This window comes from Canis lupus, chromosome 11 (genome assembly GCF_048164855.1).
Source record: "Canis lupus baileyi chromosome 11, mCanLup2.hap1, whole genome shotgun sequence".
Taxonomy (NCBI): domain Eukaryota; kingdom Metazoa; phylum Chordata; class Mammalia; order Carnivora; family Canidae; genus Canis; species Canis lupus.
Genome location: NC_132848.1, coordinates 71,981,022 through 72,002,884, shown reverse-complemented (window position 1 = coordinate 72,002,884; position 21,863 = coordinate 71,981,022). Strand labels below are relative to the sequence as shown.

General features: G+C 51.2%; 1 protein-coding gene across 1 annotated transcript in view; it reads left to right on the top strand.

The window, feature by feature from the left end:
• The first annotated feature begins 794 nt into the window (after window positions 1–794).
• ADD2 (adducin 2) overlaps window positions 795–21,863 on the top strand; it is a 93,074-nt gene continuing 72,005 nt past the window's right edge. Inside the window, exon 1 of the mRNA XM_072768742.1 lies at window positions 795–1,085. The gene's annotated coding sequence lies outside the window, so the exon portion shown is untranslated. The remainder of the gene's footprint in view (window positions 1,086–21,863) is intronic.

Below are 21,863 nucleotides of genomic sequence, written 5' to 3'. Positions count from 1 at the left end.
GGCGGGGCCACTGCGGGCCTGGGGGCGGGGCGGGGCGGGGGCGGGGCGCTGCGGGCCTGGGGGCGGGCCTGTGGGCGGGGCCTGCGTGGGGCGCTGCGGGCCTGGGGGCGTGGCGGGGCGTGGCCCTGCGGGCCTGGGGCGGGGCGGGGGCGGGGCGCTGCGGGCCTGGGGGCGGGGCCTGCGTGGGGCGCTGCGGGCCTGGGGGCGGGGCGGGGAGGGGCCTGCGGCGCGGGGGCGGGGTCTGCGTGGGGCGCTGCGGGCCTGGGGCCGGGCCTGTGGGCGGGGCCGGGGCGGGGCCTGCGGCGCGGGGGCGGGGGCGGGGGCGGGGCGGGGCGCTGCGGGCCTGGGGCCGGGCCTGCGTGGGGCGCTGCGGGCCTGGGGGCGGGGGCGGGGCGGGGCCTGCAGCGCGGGTGCGGGCGCGGGGCGGGGCGCTGCGGGCCTGGGGCGGGGCCTGCGTGGGGCGCTGCGGGCCTGGGGCCGGGCCTGTGGGCGGGGCCGGGGCGGGGCCTGCGGCGAGGGGGCGGGGGCGGGGCGGGGCGCTGCGGGCCTGGGGCCGGGCCTGCGTGGGGCGCTGCGGGTCTGGGGGCGGGGGCGGGGCGGGGCCTGCAGCGCGGGTGCGGGCGCGGGGCGGGGCGCTGCGGGCCTGGGGCGGTGTCTGCGTGGGGCGCTGCGGGCCTGGGGCCGGGCCTGTGGGCGGGGCCGCTGCGGGGCGGGGCGGGGCGGGGCGGGGCGCTGCGGCAGCGGGTCGGGGCGGCGGGGCCGTGCCCGCTGGAGGGGGCGCTGTGGGCGCGGCGGAGCGTCCTTTGTCAGCGCGCCGCCAGGGGAGCTCTGGCTCGCTCCCGCCCGGTGCGGGAAGTGGATTTGGACGCGACGGCGGGGCGGCGAGGACGAGCGGGAGCGGCCGCCCTTTGTGGGGCTGGCGGAGCGGAGACGCGGCCCCGGCGGCGGGCAGCGCGCGGCTGCGGGATGGAGGGACGCGCCGTCCTGCGCTCCGGCGGGGGCGCCCGTTAGCAGAGCCCGAGGGGGGACGGCGGAGCCGGGCGGCGGCCCCGGGGGAGCAGGGTCCGGCGAGCGGCCGCGCACAGGTGAGCCCCGCGGGCGCCGCGGCTTCGGGTCGTTTCCCCGGAATCGGAGAGTCGCGCGGCAGGCAGGTCCACGCTGGGGCCCGCGCCCGCCGCCTCGGGGCTTCCGCGGATGATGCAACGCGCGGCCTCCGCGGGGCGAGGTGCGGGGCGAGGCGCGGGGCGCGGGGCGCGGGGCGAGGGGCGCGGGGCGCGGGGCGAGGGGCGGGCGCGCTGGCTCCGGGCGCCACGCCTGACAGGTGCCGCTTCCTTCTCAGGGCTGCGGGGGCAGCGGGGGGCGTCCCTGCCCTGCCCTGCCCCGCCCTGCCCGCCGCGACCACTCCTCTCTCCTCCCCTCCCCTCCGCTGCCTGGGGATGGGGGCCCCTGCCCCGCCGCATCCTCCCTCCCCTCCCTGCCTGGCGGGGGGCGCCCTGGCCCTGCCCGCCGTGTCCCTCCTTCCCCTCCCCTTCCCTCCCCTCCTCTGCCTGGGGGTGGGCGCCCCTGCCGTGCCCCATCCTCCCCTCCCCTGTCCTCTCCTGCCCCGCCCTCCCCTCCCCTCCCCTGCGTGGGGTGGGCACCCGTGCCCCGCCGTGTCCCCCCCTGCCCCGCCTTGTCCCCCTCCCCTCCCGTGCTCCGCCTTCTCCCCCCTGCCCGCCTTCTCCCCCCTGCCCGCCGTGCCCCTCCGCCTGCGGGATGCTCCGTGTCCCCCCTGCCCGCCGTGTCCCCCTCCCCTCCCGTGCCCGGCTTTCTCCCCCCTGCGGGATGCTCCGTGTCCCCCTCCTGTCCCCTGTCCCCGCGGCGGCCCGGCCCAGGCGGGCGCAGTGCAGCAGCTGCGGGGCAGGGGGGCGGCGTGGGCAGGGCCCGCCGCTGCAGCCGGGAGCCCGGAGCCCGCACGTGAGCAAGTCCCCAGTGGATTTGGATTTTCCGCCGCCACCACTTTGGAGGGAAAACCGGCCGGTGTCCCCCAGAGGTCCGGCCAGCGCCGCTGCCTCGGCTTTCACCCCCCCTTCCCTGCCTCTCCCCTCCCCTCCCCTCCCCTCCCCCTCCGCCGGGGCGGCCCCCCTGCACCCGCAGGTGGGGGCGGGCGGCTGCTTTGGGATGCGGCTCAGGCTCAGGCGCGGGCCTGCCCATTGTCTTGCTTTCTCTCCCCCTTCCTTTTCCTCCGTAATCTCCACCCTTTGGCAGAGAGAGCGAGAGAGAAAGACGGAGAGAAAGACAGAAGGGAAGGGGGGGGACCAGCCCACACCCTATCAGATTCTTTTAAAAATTGTCATTTATCTGTGACACATGATTATTACCCATCTGTTTCCTCACACCCACTCTTGCCTCTCGCAGTTTGTTGTCGAAGGTTCCACGGACTCAAATGAGCCTTGTAAATAATAGAAACCAGTTCTCGGTTTGGTAAATGGACATTTTGTGCTTTCTAAGCCCAAAGGTGAGGTTGGTCTGACATCCTGGCAGGAGCAGCGATAGGGGAGGGTGGACCCAGCTCCTTTCCCTCTAGCCGGGGGTCTAGCCGAGGGGCATGAGCTGCATCTTTAACTTGTACAGTGAGGGGTGGCCTCCTTAAAGGGATTTAAAATTGGGCTTCATTTTATTTATTTTTATTTTTTTAAAGATTTTATTTATTTATTCATGAGAGATAAAGAGAGGGAGAGAGAAGCAGAGACACAGGCAGAGGGAGAAGCAGGCTCCATGCAGGGAGCCTGACATGGGACTTAATCCCGGGACCCCAGGATCACGCCCTGGGCTGAAGGCAGGTGCTAAACTGCTGGGCCACCCAGGGATCCCTGGGTTTCATTTTAAAGGAGAATTGGTAAACGTTTGAAATGAAATTGCTTGAAATGAATGAGAGCAGTTAACTGAGGTTCAGACTTGCAAGTCACTCTGGCCGCTGGCATATGGATAGTATACAGTAGAGATTTTACAGAGGGATTTAGACCGTTTAACGTTTTTTGCTTCATGGTGCTCTCCCTTCATTCTGTAAGGTGATCAGACTTCCATCAATGCCCGGATCTTGCCCAGCCCTGCTTGTCCCCTGACCCACCACTTTTTCTCCCCATCCCCAATAGCTAACCTTTTATTATTATTATTGTAATTTCAATATATTTTGCAGAACCACAAAAGATAAATCATTCTTTGATCCCAAGTCCATACATTTTTGTGGCAAGCGGTATGTTCTTTCGTGTCCAGTTGCCCAACCTTATTAGAAATCTGCTTATTACACACAAACTATACACCACTGCCTGAAATGATGCAGCATGTGTGGTTTCTGGGCTTGGGTTGAATTTGCTTGAAATGTTAAGACGGTGCTGGAATTAGCAAATCACAGCTATTCTTAAGAGTTTACAGGTGATCAAATATGTTTGATGGGAGAAAGTTTAGCATTAAGGTTTTAAATATATCTTTAAAACCCTTTGATAGATATTTTTATCACCAACCTTGTTCTACAAGGAATCTGAGACAGTTTATCGGGCTTCATAGAACATACCAAGGGAGACTAACTTAGAAGTCAATGAGAAAGAAAGACTAAGGGTAGAGTTATAAAATGGCATTAAGACTGAAGCTAAAAAAAAAAAAAGACTGAAGCTAATACAAAAATACACGTGTGAGACCCTCTATAGTTGGTATGAGGGTAAACAAATCCAGCTCTAAACTTTCTAGCATCTCATGGAAAAAGAAGAACTGACCAACCCATGGCTCATATATTTTATTTGTTCATTGACTCACTCACCCATTTGTTCATTTAACACTCAGTGAGGACCTACTATGCTCCGGGTTCTGTGAAGGGTACAGCGACAGACATGGTCTCTGCCCCTACAGCCTTACAGACGAATGCAAAAAGCCGACATTCATCAGGAAACCCCATAAGTGAGGGTACAATTTCGGGTAGTGTTGAGAGCTGTGCAAAGTATGAGACACAAAACGTCACGTGTCCAGAACATAAAACACAAAATAAAAACATCTCAAGAGAAGCACAACAATTCCTGATTCTAAAAGCAGCAAGGAACTCTGCAAATACCACAGTGTTTTGACCGATGTCTTCAGGCACGTCCTTGTCAGACGCAAGGAGGGTTTCGTGCCTCTGTTTTTATAGTGTGAGCTTCCATCACTCCACGGGTCTCTCAGACCACCGAGGTGCTGAGGACGTACACATTTTGAGAGATCTGTATCTTCTCTAAAGTTAGCAGTTTTTACTTCAGTGATAATCTTAGGTTATTATTTAAAAAATTGTGTTCTGGATTATCTTTTTTTTTTTTTAAGATTTTTTCATGTATTCATGAGAGACAAAGAGAGAGAGGCAGAGACACAGGCAGAGGGAGAAGCAGGCTCCATGCAGGGAGCCTGACCTGGGACTCGATCCTGGGTCTCCAGGATCACGCCCTGGGCCGAAGGCAGACACTCCACCGCTGAGCCACCCAGGGATCCCCCTGGATTATCCTTTTTTTTTTTTTAAGATTTTATTTATTTATTTGACAGAGAGAGAGAGAGAGTGCACACAAGCTGGGAGGAAGGAGAAGCAGACTCCCCTGCTGAGCAGGGAGCCCAACGTGGGGCTCCATCCCACGACCTGAGCCAAAGGCAGATGCTTTAACCCACTGAGCCACCCAGGCGCCCCTATTCTGAATTGATGGCAACCCCAAAGCCAATGGGTGGGGCCTATATCTGCCTCTGTATCTTCCCCTGTGAGCCAGGGGCAGGTCTGGTTGCTTAGGTCATGAGGCAGAGAGGAGTCTAATTAGAGCATCCTGGCAAGAAGGCTGAGTCCACACAGGGCACAGGCTTGTCAGGCTCAAAAGAACAATTCCTGGGATCAGCACCATATTGGCAAGGAGGGATGCTCTCATGCTAGTTCCCACAGTCACATGCACTGAGTTGCAGCGACTTAGCAGCAGGCGTTGTAGTGAAAACACAATGACAGACTTGCTGTTGCTGGTTTCAGCAATAATTGGATTAGGTCTACATTTAACGTAGATTTAGTAACCCCCGATTACTACCTTGTGTCCAAGGCAATGAGACAATTCGGTGTAATGACTGAGTGGAGCCAGGCTGTCTGACCTCAAATTCATTTTTCTACTCGCTAGCTGTGAAACTTGGGCAAGTTACTCAACCTCTCTGATCTCAGTTTCTTCTTCTCTCTTTTTAAAATATCTTATTTTTTAAATATTCATGAGAGACATAGAGAGAGAGGCAGAGACACAGGGAGAGGGAGAAGCAGGCTCCATGCAGGGAGCCCGACGTGGGACTCGATCCCGGGACTCCAGGATCACGCCCTGGGCCGAAGGCGGCGCTAAACTGCTGCGCCACCCAGGGATTCCCCAATTTTTGGCATTTTAGTAACATAAAACTATAATGCCTGAGTGTTTAGAACTGGTCTTAATGAGTATATGTATTTAAGATACATTTTAATAAAAATGACTTAGGTCATCCCTGGGTCCGTGAGAAATTTTTTTTTCTCCAAAAGCGATCTCGGTATAGTTTAAGCCTTTTGCACTGTGTACAAGGACACACCCAAGATTCTTGGAACAGAATTTTTAATCTCTGGAAGAGACATTACGCTCTAACGTTTTATCTATATACTCGAGCACCATAGTTTTAACTTGAAGGAAATTTAAGGCCGTTAACACCAAAAACTGCCTCTGTTTTCAACAACTCCGGCAAAGTCCCCCAGGCCCAGGGAGCACCCGCGGAGCGGCCCGCTTCCAGCACAGGTGCGTCCCGGCCTGACGCCCGCGATAAGCCACAGGTGAGAGGCGCCCACGTCACTGAACGCGGCAAAAAGAAAGCCTTTTCTCCGTGGACTACGGTGTTCGGTTGTATAAAGTCAGTGTATTGGTTGTAGCATTCAAATCTGTTTTTAGGCTTTCTCTGCGCCGGAGTGATCTGTCAAGGATTAAGCAAAATAGGCCGGTCTCCCGGTTAGGTGTGCTTCGGACACTCTCCTTTCGCTGTGTGCCCACCCGAGGCCGGGCAGGGTGTGCAGCTGCATTCCGCACGGGTTTTATTTGGCGCTGGGTTCCTTCGGGCCCGGCTGCCAAGGACTGAGGGCTTTCCTGGGAGGGGGGACATCGAGTGCGGAAGCCCGGACACAGCGGGCTCAGGAAGAGATGTCTTTAGGTTGCCGAGAAGAGGGAGACGACAAACCCGGGCCCAGATTCGCCGAGGACGCCCTAGACTACGGCAGGGATGGTGTCAGCCCGAGCTGGCCAGCCATGAGCAGCAGGGGTCGTCCGGGCAGAAGCAGGATGGGCCTCCCCGCTGGCTCCTGGAACTCTAGGCTCGCTGCAGCAGGCCCGGGTGGGCTGTGGCCTGATGACGGGAGGGGCGGCGGCCCTGGGACCTTTATCAGCTCCTTCCACCTTGAGTAAGGCCCCCCGGGAACGCGGGCCGTTAACACGGCTCTGAACCAGGTCTGTTCTGATCAGCCCAACGGTCGCGGCTGAAACTAGAGATAAGGACGGAAAGAAGTGTCCCTGGGCCCAGGCGTCCGTGCCTCTGGCGTCTGGCAGCGGCAGCTCCAGGGCCCGTGGACACTCCCGCCCCAACTCCCCCCCACGCCCCCAAGCAGCTGACAGAGGGGACGGTGAGGACCTGGGGCCTCGGGCTGGTGGCCGCACTGGGCCACGCAGGGAACAGAGGCTGCGCAGACACCAAACAAGAGCCAAACAACAGACGCGGGCGGTGACAGGTGTCCCCTGCTGCGCCAGCCAACTCCGGAGGTGGCCGAGTGATGGCAGTTCCAGCAGCTTCCGTGAGGCTCAGCTGGACCCCGCGGGGACGAGCTGGCCTCCGTCTTGCCTGTGCTGTTCCACCTGGTCACCCCGAGCCTCCCCTTCCCCTGCCTGCCCTGAACTTGAGCCCCCCTTGGCCCGCTCCCCCCGCAACGATCTTTCCGCAACAGAACTTGAATCTCCACCTGCCCCTGCTCCCAGGATAAAAGCCAGGCTCCTCGCCTTGGCCTCTGCTGCTTTCCGTGCTCCCCCGCCCCGCCTCTCTCTGTCTCTCAGGAATCAATAAACAAAATCTTAAAAAAAAAAAAATCTTTCTTTCTGGAAGAGGAAATGATACTATTAGACTTTGAAACGCGTGAGGACTTTATGAAGACAGTTTCTTTTGCCGGTGGACACGGTTTTCAGCCTATATTATTTTATCGAGCCTGAGTTTCATTATGTTTGCTTCCTTTACTCGGCGTGGAGCCCATATAAGGTCTCTCGACTTCTGCTTTAAAAAAAAAATTGATGGTGAAGGGGCACCGAGTTGGCTCAGTCGGTTCAGCATCTGACTCTTGATTTCAGCTCAGGTTATGATCTCGGGGTAATGAGATGGAGCCCCAAGTCCATGCTCCACGTGGAGCCCCCTGGGGTTCTCTCTCCCTGTCCCTCTCCCCCACATCATATGCACTCCCCCCCCCAAATAAATAAATAAATAAAATCTCTCCGAAAATGGACGGTGAAAAGACACCCAAAAGTGAGGGTGCATTTGGTTCTTTCCTTCCTTGACTGTGTCAGATGCCAGAGCATCCCTCCTGATTGTCTCAACATCCCTTTATTTAGAATTTATCCTTCTTCCCTCCTAGCACCACATTTCTCTTAGATCCTTCCAACACCCTCATTTGTGTCCCAAATTAGCTACATCTGTTACCATAGTTATGCAGTTTCCAGCTTAACCCCTTGCCTGCTTGTTCCTGCCCTACTGTGCCTGACGCATCCTTTCTTGCATTTCCATCAGACCTACCGTTTTTCTTTCGTTTTTCTTTCTTTTTCTCCCTCCCTCCCCCCACCACCCCCGCCACCGCCTCAGGTTTTTTTGCTGGCTTTAAGGTAATGCCTGTGCATAGTTAATAGCCCGAGTAGGCCGAAGGGCTTCTAACCGAAAGCAGCAGTCTGCCCAGCCCAGGCCCTCGGCCAGGTCAGCCGGTCAGCCGCGTTTGGCCGTTCCCTCCTGCTGTAGTTACCTTCCTGTCTCGAAATCCTATGCTTACGTTAACGTCTCTGAATTCATCAGTGACCTGCTGTGAAAGCCAAGGACGTCGTTTGGTTACATCATCCCTGCATCTCCTCATTCTCTCTGGTCATCCCTGTGGCTCCACACAATGCATTTGTTCAAACCAGGTTTCTCCCTCCGCGGCCTGTTGACTGGGTCCCTCGACCCCCGGCTCCGCGTAGGACAAGGCCATCAGCACCCCTCCTTACCCTGCTTCCTCTTCCCTCCAGCTTCGCTTTACTTTTGCATTATCGAACTCGGTAAAATATTCATTCTGTTCCGTTGGCCGTAGTTGATTCCTATGATTTGTCTGTAATTTTAGTGATGTTAAAAGCTGAAGAGTTCTGACCTGTTCATTATCTGGGTTGATACGTTCACAAGTAACACATGCTAGGGTTTCATATCCTCGGCCGGCTCCCGGCTCTCAACCCTCGGCCCTAGGTGGGAAGTGCTCGCACGGTGGCCCAGGGCCCCAGCACCGTCACGCCTGCCCCAGCCCGCCCGGCGGGGTGTGCGGCTCCTCGAGGATCCCTCCACTGGCCACGCCGGTGGGCTGTGCAGCGGCCGAGGCCCCACTACCGGGCCCGCAGGTGGCCGCAGCCTGGTGCCGGGCCGGGGCCAAGCGGTGCCCTCTGCTCAGCACCCAGGGGGGACCTCTGCTCAGCCCCTCCCTCCTGCCGTCCATGGTGCCTGCTGCCCGCCAGGCGCTGCTCCTTGGCTCCCGCATCCTCCACCTCGAGTCCGGGCTGACGCCACTTGGGCCCCAGACATTCATCACTAGTTCCCACCTGCTTTTGGTCCTGCAGAAACACGCTGAACCCTGTTCCAATGACGGCCTGCACTATGCACGTTTACTCCCTGATGACCCGCGGCATGAGGTCTAAGGAGAGAGCGGGAGGTGGGCGGTGGGACCGGGACGCCCATGGCCACGCAGTCCCGGGATCTTCTCCCCGACGGTGCGGTCGCCGCGAAGGCCTTGCGGCTTACATGCAATCCAGCAAACTCCGCTGTTTCTCTTCAGGAAGGTGCAAGTTGTCAAATCAGAAGAGTTTGGTTAATAGTGTGCAGGAGCCCAGGATGAGATGAGGGGTTAAGGGAAAAGAGAAACTTCTCCGGGTAACCTGGGCTGCAGTGACTGGCCATGCGCCGGCCGCGGAGATCATTGGTCAGCGTTGCTGGCGCTTGACTTACATCCAGAACGGAGCAGCCGACAGAGACAGTTAGTGGGTTCACACCCTGTGTCCCCGGAGGGAGGGGGCTCCCGGATAAGGAGGCAGGATTCGTGGGCGCCCATGGAGCTCTGTTCAGCAATAAGTCTGGAGATACGGACGTAACATAAGAAATTCCAGTTGCCTCTACATTTCCATCTAATTTGCAGGTTATTGCTTCATTTTCGGCCTTAACAATAGTCACCGAGACAGAAGAGAGTTCTGGGGCTCCTGTTTTATGTATCTTAACTGTTAAAGGCTGGAAAAGCTGTGGCCAGCTTTGAAGACTGTACCTACAGTCTTCAACCGTATCAGGTTGTAGGACGTTGAAGAATTAAAATCTGCTTTTCAAAACCTATTCTATTTATGGATGAAATGATACAAAATCTTTTTCTGTTGGGGATGAATGGGGTTGAAGTGAACTGAGGTGGACTACAAGTTGGTAATTGTTGAGATTGGGTATAACATCTAAACTGGCACTTTTTTAGAGGGAAAGGAGGTACCATGAATAATTGCATTGGAACAAGAGGCATGACCCCGACCCTCTTGGGAAAATTGCAGTCTATTCTGAAGCTAGATGATGGGTACTTGGGGTTCATTATATGGTAGGCTCCTAATTTTGCATATTTGCAGATTTTTCCATCATTAAATTGTCTGCTGTTTTATCCTGTTTGCTATTTTGTTAAAATTGGAGACTTTCACCTTAACATGATGTTAGGCATTAGTCAACTTCAAATACAAAATGAAAATAGCAAGAGAATATTGTCAAAGAACAAATCTATTAAGTTAATTTATACTAATGGGACAAAAATCCATGGACTCTGCAACTGGGACACCCAGGAAGCAATATTTAATTAAGTCGACAATGTTATAAAGCAGATCTCTAGCTTTAGTTATGCAAAAGGGCCTTGTTTTATCTCTGTGGATTGGGTTCATCAGGCTTTTACGGGTGGGCGGGTGCATCCCCACAAAGGTCGAGTCTGCTGGGAAATAGAGCGCATTTCCCAAGAAAGCAGGATTTCTATTTGCAGAGCAAGTCAGCAATAATAACTACCGATCGGTAATTATCTTTGCGTCTCTCCTATGTGAGATTCTTCATTACCTCTTACCTGCTAAAATAGTCTTTCGAAGTTACCCAGAAGTTGAGAAAGAAGGTCTCCTTTCTTGCTCTCTAATTACCATGCTGTGTCGTCCCATGGCTTAGTGAAGTTTTTGCTTCTGGGCCCACAAGGAGGTATGGCCGGGGTGCGTGCATGAGGTGGCAAGGGTGGGCTCCGTCTTTTAGGATGTCAGGCATCTTGCTTCTGCCGATCAGAGGGCTCACGTGGTTGTGGATTTGGAGTGAGGGTCTTGGTGCCCTGTTCAGAGAGGGGCTGAGATGAATGCCCAGCTGCCAGGAGCCTGGGACTGTCATGCAAGGTACTGTACCAGATGTGGGCTCTCCAAGGCTGGAGTGCTGCTTCTGTAGGATCAGAAGCCCGTTTTTTGAAAATTATTTGTTCTGCTGCTGTTGTGTCACTGGTGTGATTTAGTATCATGTCCCCTGTATTATGCAAAAAAGGTCACTTTCTATTTGCTTATGGTTTTTGAAGTCAAGCTTACCGAGATATAGCACACACATAGTACAATTCGCCTTTCGTAAGTATGTTGTTCTATGATTTTTGACAGATACATACACTCACGTGACCACAACCGCAGTCAAGATAGGAGGTTCCCTGTGTCCCTTTGTAGTGAATCTCTCCCTTATCCACCCACAGCCCGTGACAACTGCCCATCTGCTTTTGCCTTTTCCAGAATGTCCTATAAATGAGACCATACAGTGTAGTCTTTTGTGTCCGACGTCTTTCATTTCGTATAATGTTTTTGAGATTAATCCACGTCGCTACAAATATTAGTAGTTGGTTTCTTTTGATTGCTGAGTAATATTTCTCTGGATGACTGTCCCAGTTTGTTCAGGCATCCACCATTAAAGAATATTTGGGCTGTTTCCAGTTTTTGATGATTATAACTAAAGCCACTGTACGTAATGACATACAAATTTTTGTGTATTTTGGTTCTCTTGGGTAAATAAATACCTAGGAGTGGGGTTGCCTTATTGTGTGTGTATTCTTAATTTTATAAGAAACTGCCGGAGTGTTCTCAGAATGGCTCCATTTTGCATCCCCGCCAGCAATGTATTAGACTTCTAGTTGCACTGAACTTGGTATTGCTAGTTTGTTTGCTTGTTTTAATTCTAGCCGTTATGATAGGTGTGGGGTAGTATCTCACTGTGGTTTTAACTTGCACTTCCTTAATGTCAATGACCCTGAGCATCTTTTCAGGAGCTTGAATGCCACCGTATCTCTTTTTTGGTGGTTTCTTGTCTTTGAAATGTCTGCGAGTTTCTGCCATCCTAAGGCAGACCGCAGAAGGGGTATTTTCTTAGTCTCAGATAGTCTCAGAGGGGGAGCAGAAGCATAATGGGGGTGCGGGGAGCTCTATAGGGGGATGTAGGGAGAGTTGCCTAAGAGGAAGGTAACATGGGAAGGGTGGAGGGGGTGAAGTCAGGAGCTGGGGTATCTCATCCTTCCCTCCTGCCCAGGCTGCTTCTGGAGCTTTTTTTCTGGAGGATTGTGTGGTTTATATTATGAGGAGCTACTCCCTTAGGAAGTAAGAGAGGGATGGAACAGGACAGCTATAATATTGATTCATTTTTTTTTTATGTGCTTATTCCAAATTCTGGTCTTTACATCCTTAGCTCAATAAGTATCTCTTTAAAATAGATATTTGGCTCAGATAACTCCTTCTGTTAATTTTTGGGTGGAAGAGAAAGGAGCGTTACATAAAAAAATATTCAGGAAAATGTATATTTAAATTTAATTGATGTAGGGACTCAAAGAGATATTTGAATGACCCATGTTCATAGCTGCATTATTCACAATGGCTAAAATGGAGAAGCAACTCAGGTGGCCCATCAATGGATGAATGGATATACAGTCAGGTGGTGTATGTCATATGGAATAATGGTCAGTCTTAAAAAGGAAGAAAATTCTGACATATATTACAACATGGATGAGCCTTGAGGACATACACTGCATGAAATAAACCAGTCACAGAAAGACAAGTACTGTATGATTTACTTACATGAGGTGCATAGTGACAGGAAGTAGCATGGTGGTGGCCAGGGGCTGGGGTGGGGAAAATTGTATAATGTTTAATGGGCATAGTGTTCCAGTTTTTTTTTTTTAGAGATTTTATTTATTTATTCATGAGAGATACACAGGAGAGAGAGAGAGAGGCAGAGACACAGGCAGAGGGAGAAGCAGGTTCCATACAGGGAGCCCGACGTGGGACTCAATCACGGGTCCCCAGGATCATGCCCTGGGCTGAAAGTGGCTTAAACCATTGAGCCACCCGGGCTGCCCCATACTGTTCCAGTTTTACAAGATGAAAAGAGTTCTGGAGATGGATGCTGGTGATGGTTACACAACATTATGAATGGTGCACTTAAAAATGGCTAAGATGATCAATTTTATGCTATGTGCATTTTATAGCAATAAAAGTTTAACGTGATTGAGGTGTGCTAGCAACAATGAATAATGTATCGTGATGGTGGGTAAGTTTGTGATGTTTGACTATGTCAATCGGTGTTAACCGAACACCTCTACACGCAGCTACTGTTCCAGGTCCTGGGCATGCCTTGGTGAACTAGGAGATCACACTCTAGTGAGGAGAAAAGGAGGGTGTGGGGATTTGAGGAGAGAGTGAGAAGGTGGGAAATGATTCTCTCGAAGAGCCTACGCCAAGGAAGGTTGCTTGGTAATGTTCAGAAATCATTTGGAGAGAGTTTTGAAATAGGTCCAGTTTGCACAGCTGTGTGCAAGGGTCAACTACTCAGTGGTACACCGGGAGCAAGGTCTTATAGTGTTTGACCAAAGGTGCAAGTGGTGACAACAGTAGAGGAGAGAGAAACAGAGAAGTTAGAGGTACTTCGCAAGGGGATTGTTACCCCGCTGGACTATAAGCCAGGTAAGGAGGGATGTGAAGAGTGGGCTTTGGTGGTAGATAGTGAAAAGTGAGTAAAAGGTCTCGGAGACATTGGGGAATTAGAGTAGGTAGGCTGGAAGGGGCTGGTCAAGGAAGAGGATGGGGAATGAAGATGTTGGAGGTGGTAATCGTATTGGTGATGGCGAGGTCTAGGGCATATGCCTATGGGTGCGGGCGACTGAGCCTGGGTGTTGGGTAAATCACCGCGGGGGTGTGAATGTTGACGTCATCAGGAATGAGAAAGGAGAGCAAGACAGTCAATTCATCAGTGAGTGAGGGGAATGACCAGCAGAGTGGTGGGGGATAGCCACAACGGGGCTGACGGGACGTCTGTCTAGTCGGGAGCCTTGGGCTCTCAAGGCAATGGGTTGTTTTGAAGCAGTGGAAGTAGATGGACATGTCTGTGGGGCACACAGAGGCTATCGACATGGTGCCAATGCCCCAACTCTAGGAGATGTGTGCTCTGAGAGAACAATGAGCTCAGGAGAGTGAGGCTTTAGATTTTTTTTTATTCTTGGATCACAGAAATGGGCTTTATGTAGCAGGATTAGGGAATCCTGCAAAGATTTATGGGATTGTTGATGAGATCGGCTTCTAAGCAGGAAGGAGGGTAACCAAGGAGGCGTTATTGACTTTGGGCTTATTCAAAACTCAATTAAAGGCAATTAACAGTATCTGGTGTTGTTTACAAAAGTACCGGTCTCATGAGAGACCTCCTTGCAGTCCTGGTGCATTGTGAGAAGAGAGGGAAAGCTTCCTCTCTTGTGGCATCTTGTGTCTTTATGTCATTAATGCCCACGTCACCCCCAGCCATAAATCTCATGGAGGGGACAGGAGGTTTCTGTGCCTCCATATCACCGTCTTGCTGTGGCTCTGAGATGACTCGCTTGCCTAGCCTGGCTCTGCTGGTGGTAACCTTTAACAAAATAAACTGTGACATGAAAAATAAAGATTTTTCGGAGAAGATGCGCTTTCTCAAAATCCATGTTCGTGCATTAGAACAGGACACTGTGGGGGAATGAAGCATGTTACGGGGAAGTGTGGGGTTTCTTAAATGCCTGGCCCAAAATCTCAAGGAAGCATTCTGCGCCACGTGGCAGTCCTGAAGCATTTACTCTCCCACTCTCCAAGATAAGTATTTGACTCCTTTTTTTTTTTTTTTTTAAACAATCTCCTTTCCTCTCACTCCCACCCACCTTACCGGGTGCCTCCAATTTCATTGAGAGATGGAAGCAATAAGCAGAGCGGCCCTGCTTTCATCGGGGGCCACCCTTTCTCTGGGATCTGGGCCGCGTTGCCTCTCACCTTCTCAAAATCACCACGCCAGCAGTTGGTCATTGTCTTCTCTGCTCGCCGGCCCCCATCTCTTTCCTCCGTCTCCGTCTCTGTCTCTCTACCGCAGCGTTCCCCTTGCCATTCCGGCATCCACTAGGGTCTCCTCTCTAGCGACTGCCCCCGTCTCTCCAGGTTCTCAGCAAAACTCCTTGCAAGGATTGCCTTGCTCGCTGTCTCACTTTCTCTTCTCCGTGGTCTGTACGTGGGCTTCTGTCCTCTCTATGCTACGGAGACTGCTCTTGTCAAGGTCACTAATGACCTCCTTGCCGCTAAATCTAATGGTGTCTTCTCTGTTTTTATCTCACCCATCAGCAGCTTTCAACACGTGGACCTCTTCTCGAAATAATCTATTGTCTGGCCTTCTGAGCCCCTTCACTCTCCTGGTTTTCCCTTGCCTCACTGGCTGTTCCTCTTCTTCCTCTCTGAGGTTCTACTCACCTACCAGACTTCTCAATGTGGGAGAGGCCCGTGGCTCTACCCTGGGCCACCTAGTCTCCTTTACACACTCCCCCAGGGGAGCTCATCCAGGCCTTAGCTTTGGACTCTCTTTATATGCCAATGTGTCTAGTCTCTCTTTTTCTCAGAACTCTAGCTTAGTGCTACTCAAACCGTATTGTGCATATGGATCACGGGGATCTTGCTAAAAATGCACATTCTGGTTACATTGATCTGAGGTGGGGCCTAAGATTCTACATTCCCAACAAGCTCCTAGGTGATGCTGAGGCTATGGGCCTGGAATCATATTTAGAGTAGTGTTGAGCACTGGGGCTACAGACTTGTATTCCCAAATGCCTCCTTGACATTTCTGCATGGATGTCTCCTAGATAATTCAGACCAAGCCCAACATGACCCTAGTAGAGTCTTGATTTCTTTCCTCAGACCAGCTCTCTGTATTACATCATCCTCCCAGTTGCTCAAACCAAAAGTCTTGGAACTGTCCTTGGTTTCTTCACTTTCCCATCCAACCTATCAGCAAATTCTGTTGGCTTAATCCTCTAAAATGTATCCCAAATATTTCACTTGGCTCCATCATAATAGTAGTAGCTGATGTTTATTGAGCACTTTCTACATGCCAGGCTCTGTTAATCATTTGCTCTAGACCAAATACTTATGTCTCCCCAGAATTCATATGTTGAAACCTAATCCCTAATACGATCGTATTTGGAGGTCGAGGACTTTGGAGATGATGAGGTCATGAGGGCTCTGCAATAATGAGATCAATGACCTTATAAAAGAGACCTCAGAGGGCTTCCTTGTCTCTTCTGCTATGTGAGGGCAGTGAGAAGACAGCCCTCTATGAACTAGAAAGCAGGCCCTCAGCATATACCGGATCCCCTGGTGTCTTGATCTTGGACATCTCAGCCTTCAGAACTGTGAGAAATAAGTTTCTGTTGTTTTTAAGCTACCCAGTTGATAATATTTTGTTATGGTAGCTTGAGCTAACACATATAGGTACATTTATATTTATATGTATTAAAAGTCTAGTGATCACAACAATCCTGTAAGGCAGATGGTAGTATTAATCTCCTTATTTAGATGAGGAAAACTTATTTCTAGGCAATGCTATATAAATGATCAGTTTATGACTTTAAAAACCCAATTCATTCTTTTGGTTTATTTTTCTCCTCTTTTGTAAATATGGTAGTCAACAGGGCTATTGATATACTAGGAGAACTAGGGAGGTACGATCTTAAGTTTCTGTGTCCTTGCTAAGTACAGACTACATTGCAGATATCCATAGGCAAATGTCCAAAGGGTGTGCATGTCACAGGATTTATAGTCTCTTTAGCTTTCTCAAGCCATTTTTGGCAAGGGCTATACGCACTTAAAACATTAAAAATATTTATGTCTGATAATTATAATACCGTGATGCACCTTACAAAGACATTGTATCATGTGCATCCTTGTACAACGCAGGGATTCTTCTGTTTTCACTCCTGCATTTCCCGTAACCTATGGGATGCACGGAGAACACGACCTTAAGCTCCAAGATGTGCTCCTTGGCTAAGCTTCATCGGCGTCGGTCAGTTTCAAGAGCGTGGCGCTCCGTGTTGGTTATCACACAACCTGCGAGAGGGAGCGGCCGGGGTTCAGGAGAAGGCAACCTATGTGGTCTAATAGATGGAAAGTAGTTCATATGAAGAAAAATCTCAAGGATTTGGGGTTGTTTAGATTAGAAAACAGGTTGAGCCACTACTTGGCTACACTGTTCATTTTAAAGGAAATCTTTAGTCATCTTGTTGGTAAAATAAAGGCATCTTTTTAAAAAAAAAAAAAGATTTATTTTTATTGGGAGGGGAGAGGTTAGAGGGAGAGAATCTTCAAGCAGACTCCCCAGTGAGCATGGAGCCCAACACCTGACTCTCTCGTGACTCTGAGCCAAAACCAAGAGTTGGATGCTTTACCGACTGAGCCACCCAGGTGCTGCCCCATAAAGACATCTTTTGTAATGTGAGTAATTTACTTGGCTCTGTCAGTGTGAGTTTGTCAGGTGGGAAAAGGAGGCACACATTCATCATTATGCTAGTAATTTCTATCACACCTGTCTCTAAAGAACCATTCCTCTCTCTCAGAACTTACGATACGCCAAGGCAAACATTACACCAAACATGACACTGCAGTTCTTTCTCTGGCTCAGTTCAAATATCCTAGGAAGCAAGATTCTTGCCTATAAATGAACTCAGGAAAGCTCAAAAGGAGCCCCGACCATTAGCAAGGGCCTGCCATTCTTTATGTCTCCGAGGAGCCTGTGTCAGATGTCCCACTTGTGGAACACTCACTGGAATTCCAGCATGTGGGAGTGCAAGGGGCCGTGCAGACCTTCCAGTCCACCCCCGGAGTTACAGACAGCAGACAGGTGAAGCCAAGAGAGGACAGACACCCCAGGCAAGGCCATGATTACTGGCAAATCTAGGGTTCCTGAAAAGCTATTCTTTAGGACATTTCTTTCTAAACGTCAACCTCTCCCTTTTTTAATGTCAGAGTTTTCAAGATGCAATTTAGTTTCAAGGAAAAGAGATGGGAAGAATAGAAGTTTGCTTACAAGAATCTTAAATATGGTAGAAGAGACAGATGGGGCTGAGCCAGGCCTCCACCCATGATGATCCTTAATCCTCATCCTGGATGTGGGAGAAAAACTTATAATGACTTACACTTCATTACAATGTCCCAAAGTACGTTGGGTCCCTAGGGCTGCCTTAATAAAATACGACCGACTGGATGGCTTGCAACAGGAGATTTATTTGTCCATAGTTCTGGAGGGTAGATGTCCGGAATCAAGGTGTTGGTAGGGCCACGCTCCTCTGGAGGCTCTAAGGGAAGAACCCCTCCTTGCCTGGTCCTGCCTTCGGGTTACCAGCATCCTCGGAGTCCTTGGCTTGTAGCCGCATCAGTCCAGTCGCTGCGTCTGCCGTCACATCGGCTTCTCCTCTGCGTCTCTTTATATCTAAAGCTCCTTCTCCTTATGAGGACCCCCCACCAGTGGAATTGGGGCCCATCCTATTCCACTATGACTTCTTAATTTTCTTCAAACACCCTATTTCTAAAGAAGGTCACATTCACAGGTTCCAGATAGACATGAATTTTGGGGAGACACCGTTCAATCCAGTATGCAAAGTCACGGTGCTTTTATGTTTCATCTTTTGCTAAGAACTTCTGTTTGTATGCTGCAGAGAGGCACGTGTGTTCTTAGTCCAGAGGGAGAGAGAGACAGAGAGAGAAAGTACCTGAAACATTACTTTCCAAAGTGTATCTGGTAGGACTCTATCCTCAAGAAATGTAACATGAAATATAAAAGTCTTGATGGTCAGGAGAATTTGGGAGACACTGTATTCCTCCCTCCTCTCGAAGCATCTTGGAGAATCTGGGATATAAAGGGCTGAGGAAGTCCTTAAGAGGACCTGTGTTTATCCTACCAATTCCAAAGTTTATTGGATAGAGAGCACTGTTGTCTCTGGCTCTATATTGACTAAGGGTCGCCTCCACTTCATGAGACAGAAACCCGACCACAGTACCTTAGTCCAATAGGGATTTATTTCCCTCACTTAGAAAGTTCAGAGGTGACAGGCACTGAGGGGGGCACTTGATGGGATGAGCACTGGGTGTTATTCTACATGTTGGCAAATTGAACACCAATAAAAAATAAATTTATTAAAAAAAATAAAAAATAAAATAAAATAAAAAAGAAAGTCCAGAGGTCAGAGTCTGGGCTGACACGGTGGCCCATTGTGGCCCCCACGTATCAGGCTCCTTCTAGCTCTCTGCTGTGTCATGCTCAGCAGGTGGTATATTCTTTCTCCTGAAAGTTTGCAAACCAGAAACTCCATTTCCAATCTTCCAACTACCTTCCAGCCAGAGAGGAGGAGGAGGAAGGAGTGATGGAGACAGGGTAGCATTTCTGTTAGGAAATCCAGCTTTCCCAGAAATTCCCAACAGATTTCTGTTTGCACATGATTGACGAGGACTGTATCCTAGAGCTGCTTCCAGCTTCAGGGAAGCCTAATGAGCGCAGGGTTTTTGTTGGGGACATTGGACAAAATTGAGGTTCAGTTAGGAAGGAAGAAAGGGATGGCCACACATAACTTCCCAGGGCATTAGTGACCAAGAGATCACCCTGTTAAAGATGTGTCCACGTCGTGCTTCGCAAGAGAGTGTTTCCTTTAGAGTGCCAGGTTTTTCTCACCAGCCTCCAAGTGTAATCCTACCAAACACTTTTTTTTAAAGATTTTATTTATTTGAGAGACAGTAAATGAAAGAGAACACACGAGCAGGGGCAGAGGGAGAGGGAGAAGCAGGCTCCCCTGCTGAGCAGAGAGCCCGAGAGAGCCCGATGCGGGCTCCACCCCAGGACCCTGAGCCCGTGACCTGAGCTGAAGGCAGGTGTTTAACCGACCACTGGGCCACCCAGGCGCCCCGCCCAAACATTTAGCTCAGTTCACTCAAGTTTGAAGTGCCCATGCTTGAATGGCTCCATGCTACCCTAAGTGCTTTTTAAATTATTTAATGGCTTGATGTGTGCTTGCATTCCTAAGCTAATTTCATCTTCTTTAATGTGCTCTAATGGAATTTGGAGCTTCCCTGGCTCCAAATCCCTTAAATATATAGCTGCCATGTTTAGAGTAATACATTTGGAATGCATTATGGAAGCATTGCCGTTTCTTCTGGCCAACGTTTAAAGCAGCGGAAAGACAAACTGCCACCTTCTCAGAGACCACCGAGGTCACCTTGTGACTTAGGAGACTTGATAAATGCCAGGGTCCTCAATGATCACTGTTGTGGTCACTTATCTAATCACCAGGAGCTCCCAACATGCAAGCCTCCATCCCCAGGAGGGACCTGCATCGTGAAGCACATTGCAGGAGGAGCCGAAAGGGTCTGCTGCTCTTTTTGGTTTCCCCCGCTGTCACGTCGTGTGGTCACGGAGAGCACACAGGCCAGGAGAAAGAAGGCTGGTCGGCGCAGGGCCGCGCGGTGGTAACGTCAAAGAGAAAGGTACAGAGACATTCGACAGATTCCGTAAAAGATCTCCTTTTGATCTCCGTCCGGATATGTGGTGTTTCTAATCTTGCCTTTGGAGAGCGGTGAGGAGGAGGAAAGGGCCACAGGGTGAGGCAACCAGGTCATCAAACCTGAGAGCAGGAATGTTCTCCGCAAGTGAGGGCCTAATGCCTTGGGGACAACAGCCACGGACACTGGGCCAGTCTCCACTTCCTCGTACGTACACAAGCTCTTTCCCTCATTCTGGGTGCAGGCAACCCAACCGCTCCGGGATGTCAAAACACCTGTTTTTCCTTTCAGCAAAAACATGTCACCATTTCTCAAAAACGATTAAACTTTATGCCATTATTATGCATTCCAGAAAAAACACAAGTTACACTGGCCTCCTATCCAAATAGCCCTTGTACTATTTTGGTGGTTGACATGCTCATCAGAAAAAATTTTTTTTTTCAATTTGTAACCCCCACCCTCACCCCCCAAGTGCAAAGGAAATCATTTATCACAGAATAATGTCTCAGAAAGGTCACTAAAAATTGTAAGTGGTTCCCAAGCCACTGACCCATGGATCCTGTCCCTGGAGTACGCAAGGAGTCTAGAAGGTTCTAGGAGGCGGCAATGTAGCAGAAGCCAGGATGAGTTTCTCCCACCCGGGTGACTGCTGGGGCGCGCTGGGTGCGCACCTGCCCTGCAGCTCTGGATTATACCCCAAGACGTGGCTTCCTTGTTTGACTCCATTGCTGGACTCTGCGTTCTGGGCGCAGGAACCTTTTGCTAAACCTTTTTTTTTTGTTTGGGAGTTTTATGGTCTTATTAACACAAATATGATATGCACATAAGCTGTCTCTTCATTTCTCTGCTGCGCAGCCTGGCGTTGGGGTTGGTGACCCTCAGGGCCGGCTGGGCTGCTCTTTCCACCACGACTTCGTGGTTCTTGGAGGAGACACTGTGAGCAGTCTCTGCACACATTCGTTGCGCATCAGGAGGGCTTCAAGCTCCTTGACATTGTGGACTAGGAACTTCTGGAAACCACTGGGCAGCATGTGATGTGTTTTCTTGTGGCTCCCATAGCCAGTGTTGGGCACCAAGATGTGGCTCTTGAATGCTCTGTGCTCTCTATTGTCCATGCCTCTGGGTCTCTGCCTGTTGAGCTTAATTTTGACGTATCAGTCCGACTGGTGCCAGGTGAAGTTCTCGCTCCTCTAACAGTCTAGGGCTTCACCAGAGGTTGGAGACTGGCCATGATGCCGCGTGGGAGACGGCTGCCACCTTGCAAGTAGGGCCTACTTGCTAAACCGTTGCTGTCTCCCCGCACTTAGGCCAAAAAGCTGTGGGATGGGGAAGGACTCCCGGAAAGGAAGGATGCCCCATAAATCCATCCAAAAACATTTGTCTCAGCAAAAGCTTTTGGGTCAGATGCTAATCCCGTAGCTACAGGTTGTGTTCGGTGGTGGGAAGCACAGCCACGAAGGGGACAGTCGCTGTCTTAGAGGGGAGAGTGGAGGAGACTGAACTCTGGGCTTGCAGGGAAATCTGCCAGCGGGGGAGCTCGGTGAACATCCTAGGATGACACAGCAAGTGGACACCGCACAAGGCCTTGACCCCAAGTATTGGACTCCCAGGCCAGTGGTTCCCCCCACCCCCCCCCCCCCAGTCTGTGGGGTGGAAGAATTGGAGACCTGCTTGTCCTCCCTTAGGTGCTGTGTGACTGAGGACACACCCTTTTACCTCTGCTGCTCCGTTTGCTCGTCCCCG